Genomic DNA, 5,941 nt, shown 5'->3' on the forward strand with positions numbered 1-5,941 from the left:
GGTGCACATCGACCTCTTGGATTATATCACTGATTTAACTTTGCTAATCCCTTTGAAAAAGATATCGCCAGAAAAGAAAAGTGTTCCTTGTTAAAAGAGTGTATGTCTACGTAGACAGTAGCCTATGTAGTAGAAACCTGCTGTAGGATTTAGGATGTAATTTTCATGTTCTTTGAGGTTTATTTTAGCATGTTGTGGTCTGAGCTCAGGGTGAGCTTGCATCATTCCTTCTTACTTTGTACATCTCTTTCTTCCAGTACAAGACACGCTCCTGCAGTCCTTGGGTGCATCAAAGATGAACAAGCTGTCTATAGGTAGAACACTACAGTAAAACACTTTGTGCCATTGTGTGGGAACAATCACATCATCCTCAATGTAAATAAAACAAGTGAGATTATTGTAGATTTCAGAATTAAACAGGAATAAGTTGAATCCTATTAACATCATGGGAGAAGAAGTGGAGTTGTCCGAGGAGTATAAATACTTTTGTGTTCACCTGAATAAACTTGACTGGAGATGCAACTGTAATGCTATTCAAAGAAGGACAGATTGGACTTTAGGTCCTCCATTGTGTTCACAGCAAGATGCTGCATATCTTGTTAAGTCTGTTCTGAAGAGTTTGATCTAATCTACAATCATCTGCTGAGGTAGCAAATTATTCAAAAAAAGACAAGCTGACAAAGAAGGCCCACTTTGTTCAAGGAACTCCTCTTGAACCTCGGGAGATAATTTAACAAAGAGGAACTCTTCGTTAAATGGAGAATATTATAGACAATAGTCAGCATCCTCTTTAGAATATCCCTAAACACTAACAGACTTCAGTCAAGGGCTTCTGTAGATCCGGTGTAAGACAGACCGCTACACAAGACCCTTGCCTGCCCACAGCAATTCACATAACACATTTTTGATGCTCAAAAGGCATTTGGGCTGAACATAGCATTAGCTATGCAAAAATAACGGAAACCAAGTAATTTGATTGATACTTAGCTTAAATTTGACAGAGGTTCCCCAAAGTGACAGAAGTCTTTAAAGGTTTTATTCTTACAGTGCCAAACACACCTGGTAACCAAAATATGCTGTAAAATCCCTTGACAACATTCTAACTTTCAAAGGGTAAATTGTTTTATCCACAGCTTATTAATGTTCACAACTAACTGAAGTCAGCCAACACAAAAGGGCTTAATCTCGGTTAGGTTTGCAGATACTTGGTAATATTTGATCTAATATTAACCGATTATATTATATTAAAGATTATTTAAAAAAGTATGAGATGAACATATAACATTAATTTCAAAGCTTACTAAAAAAGCAGTTGTATTATGAATAATCTTCAAAAAATGGCTAGGCTTTTAATTTTTTTTTCCCTTAGATCCTACCTTCTGTTCCAGAACAAGATGGTCAGACTTAGGATACACAGGAGCTGAGCGTTGGCAAAATCACACAGTGGATGACAGGACAGGCACACAAGCCAAGGGTGCCCAATAAGAAGAAGGACTGCTTAATTTCTGTGAAATTTTGCCATGACTGTGACCCAAGTTGTACTATTTGTTTTCCCGCTGTTAGTGCATGTAGCCGCACAATCACATTTCCAGTGGCACATCTGACAACCCTGAATACATTCAAAGAAAATATGATAACACCCATCACTTATGAACAATCATTTAGCCTCATCTGAGTCATTTGGATTTTCGTTAATGAGATAGATAAATGTCCTGTGCCATTAGAACTTACAGGCCAAACCACATTGGACAAAGTTGGATTTTTTTTCTGTAAAGAAAATAAAGTGAGACCCTAAATGTTCTATCATTTTTAATAAGTAAACAATTTCCGGGACTTGGCTTTTTACCAGAGGTTATTCAAAACCCCATGTGTAAGTTATACTCAGCTATTTGAATTTGCAAAAAAAAAAAAAAATAGGTCAAAGAATGAAAGTTTTCAAACATTCAATGTTTCTAAGAAGGAGTTTGGAAGGTTGTTTGGTCCAAACAAATACTATAACATTTAGCTCCATGACCTATACACCCATGTAATAATCTGCACAGAAAGACTAAAACCAATACAATGAAGTAAAGGTGAACATTTGTACAGAGAAGTTACATTCCAAAAGTTGTAGGTAGCCAAAAATGGTGACATCCATGTAGTAAGAAATTTGCAAGGTAGGATACCGCAAAATTTTCAAAATGGTTGAATTACTTAAATGCTGTCGCTTGTTGCCCAGTGATCTTCAACATACTGAATCATTGACACATAAATGTCCTGTCCATATGATTGAGAAGGGGCAAGTGGATTGGTCATGTTCGTCATAGCTTCCATTGCATTTGAAGAAAGAGGACAGTTAATTTCTGGGGCTTGAAATTCAGAGAGTTCTTCACTTAACATCAAATGTTTTCATCAGTTCCAAACAGCTCCAGGTTCTATGAGCAAAAATGAATTACTTGCTAAATAACTGCAAAACAATCATGTAAATGTTTAATTAAAACAATAAAACCTGCACATCTTAGACCTCATGAGTAGGTTTCCGCATGTGTCCCAAGGTCCAGAGCTGGTTGGGGGTGAAGCCACCATTAGACTTTAAAGGATTATTGTCCCATCCTACTGAAAAGAGCATTTACAATGTGAGGATCACAGTGTGCACAAAATAAATGCAGAGTATGAACAAGTCCAGAAGGCCATGCTCCTCCAGAATGTGAAGAACCCCATAGTAGAGAAGAGTTATGCTAATCCACATGTCTTGCCAGAGGCACTCAATTCTTAATAGAGGTCTTAATATTTTTAAAATAAAGTAAAGCAGAAGGTCCAGGCGCAAAAAAAGCAAGTGTTTTCCACTTGAGTTCTGACTTCTTCCCCCTTACAGATATCTGATGAATAAGTCAGAACACAGGATTATTCTTTTATTGTGGCTTAAGTGTAAGGCAAAAACTTGAATATACAAAGCAGAAAACAGGTCAGAATCAGAATAACAGACAGAACTCACTTGAACGCTACAGTTACTCTCACAACAGCTCAGATAATCTGGCACTGATGGTAGACAGGCAAACAACATAAATAGCTGAGGGAACCAGGTGGAAATGATTGTCGTTAATCAGCCGCCGGGCCAATTAGACAGGTGAGCAGGAGCAAATTAAAAAGCCAACCACCACCAAGACCATGACAAAAACATGTCATTATGAGGCACTTTTCTGGAGAACCCATCTATTGCTCCAAATATGACAATGTTATACCTTTTAAAAGAAAATTTTACATCACTCTTTCCAAGTATGTTCAAGTCCAACCCGATATTTTTGTAAGAATAAATAAGTTACCTAATTAGCTTATGATATGTGTTTATATTTACGAATGCTGTGGTGCAGAGTATGTCCTTCTGACGATGTATCAAAGCTGCTTCATCAACTCAATTTTTTGATTGGTTTCTTACTGAACTCTGTAACTGTCTGCTTGTAAGAAACCCTTTACCGTCCGATATCCAGCATTATTGTCAAGCTCGCTGTCAGATAAGCTGTTGTTGGAAGATCTTGTTGATACCCAAGTTCATGCATGTGTATGAAAATTTTAAATATGCTGACTCCGAGCAGGTTTGAAATACATGACACTGGTAGGACCATGTCTATTAAATGGGCCAGAATGTCTTCAGAAATGTCTAATTTGGGTCGTCCTTGTCCACTTAAAACTTCTGTAGAACACAATTTTCTTCCAATGAAAGGGTGTCATTGATCTTTTCTTTTTGAAGGATTAAGACACAATCCATAACATCTAGGGGTATATCAAGAACAGTTGATGCAGATGTTAAACTAAACAACTCCTGATTTATCATAAAATGGAAGTACTACAAATCCACATATGGCGTTCTAGAACCTCATTAATTCTTGAGAGAAGGTGTTTCATTAATTGTCCCAGCAACTGGAGCCTGCAAGCATAAAAATTGACTAGTTAGACTTTTTATACAGCATTCTTTTTTTCATATAAGCAAAGTTCTGAATTAATATTACTGGATTAAAATAAAGATTGAATAAAACTTCATCTATTACTGTTGGGCAACAATTATAAAAATAAATGTCGTTTTACGTGATACGTAGTGATGTTTTTGTGTTTGTAGGGCTGAGCAAATATCTGCTTATAGGTTGTCATAAAGACAGAATGAAAATACAAGAAGTAAAATGTTGATGATTGCTTTTTATTATACTAGCATAGTATGTATGAAAAATTATGTCAAATTTTGAAAAGTTTTTATTTACTATTTTTCAGTGCAGGTTTGTAATCTATTTAACCAACCATTTCATTGAGTACTTAGTCTTCTTCTTATCTGGAAGCAGCAGGGGCAGCAGGGGCAGCGTTCTCATTTTCAGTCTTATGGTACTATGTTATTTTGAATAGAAACAGGGCCAAATACAAAGTGTTTGTAACAAGAAACAAGAAGAAAAAAAACCCACTTGTAGTGTTGATTTTGTTTTTCAAAATCTGTTTGCTAGAGTATTGCATGTTTAAAAAGGTTATGCTAAAACTATGTTTATTTAGAGCCATCTTGAAATGTTATGAATCACTGATATGCAAAGCAGATATGTCATAGTGTGTCACAGGTAATAAGCAATGAAAGACAAAAAATAACAGAACAATATACCATGTTATGCTGGAGGTCAAAACCTCTTTCAAAATTATGTTGTGTTTAAATAGAACTGCATCAAAATTTTTTAATTATCTACTTCAAACTTTGGATCATACACATGTTTACACATCAATTTTTTTCTGTAGCTGTAGTACATAACATCCAGTGATTTCTCACTTCCATCTTCTAACTTTGTAGAAGGTGTGTTGGCAGTCACTTAAGATTGGGCTGCAAAGGTGGCTATATCATGGTGGCACAAAGAGTGTTAATTATAGATGTTATCCTTTTACTCAGTATGCATTGGGTCAGAGAACCAGTGATTTGTTTCACATCTTACTCTGTAAGGGCCACAGTCTGCTTGAGATAAAGCACTGCATCTGCTAAACAGCAGGGTGACTGAACACATAACATAGACTACCATTATACATGGAACACTGAACACCAGGGCTATCTTACACACCTGGGTGATCAGATAAGGCAGAGAAAAAGATGAAAAGGGAGGGAGCTCTGTGGTTGTGGGGGGTTAAGCCATTAACTAGTAGAAATATATGACAGGGAACAGTGAATGAAGATGAATGATGTCAAGATGAATGTTTTTATCATCTGTGTATTTTTTTAAGATGCAAATAATTTTCATATTAGCTTTTAACTTGTGTAAAGCACAAAGCAACTAAATACCTAATAAAATTAACAAGGTGGAAAGGCCTATGTTTTATTACATTAAAGTGATATATTATCTATCACATTTTCTTTACTCACACAACGCCTACCCTAAGAAAAGCAATTGTGTTTTAATGGAAAGGTTTACTGTTTAAGGTTTCAAATGTCAGTGTTGTGCCATATGCCATGATCATGGTTTTTGGACATTGGGAAGTTTGTGCATGTAAAGTTTATCCAAAGGAAAAATGCTCAATAGTGGTTGTGAAGAGCCAAGCCCCCACCCCAAAGAATTGTCTTTTTTTACATATTAAATCTGTAAATGGGCCATATTGTGACGCTTAAAAGTATAATGTTCTTGCCTCAAATGATCTTAAAATGTACTTAGATTACTCTTAACTTAATACTCTGAGCTCTGTGAGCACTCCATTGAAAGCTGCTGCCGCCGCAGTGCATGCTGGGACAGCTATCAATCTCAAGAACAGACAAGTCTGCTCTGAAGCACACTTGGTAAATTGGGAGGGGAGAGAAAAACATCTGGGGCGTTTGTCTGTTCTTGGTCTGCTGTTCTTGTGAAGTAGAACAGTACTAGGGCTGAAGCTGATGAGCCCCCAAGCACATGGAGAAGAATGGTGGAGGACTGGCTAAAGCCTAAGATATATGCTCTGTTCGAAAACCTAGGAC

The sequence above is a fragment of the Cyprinodon variegatus genome, unplaced genomic scaffold (assembly GCF_000732505.1).
Source record: "Cyprinodon variegatus isolate N-32 unplaced genomic scaffold, C_variegatus-1.0 Scaffold477, whole genome shotgun sequence".
NCBI classification, from domain to species: domain Eukaryota; kingdom Metazoa; phylum Chordata; class Actinopteri; order Cyprinodontiformes; family Cyprinodontidae; genus Cyprinodon; species Cyprinodon variegatus.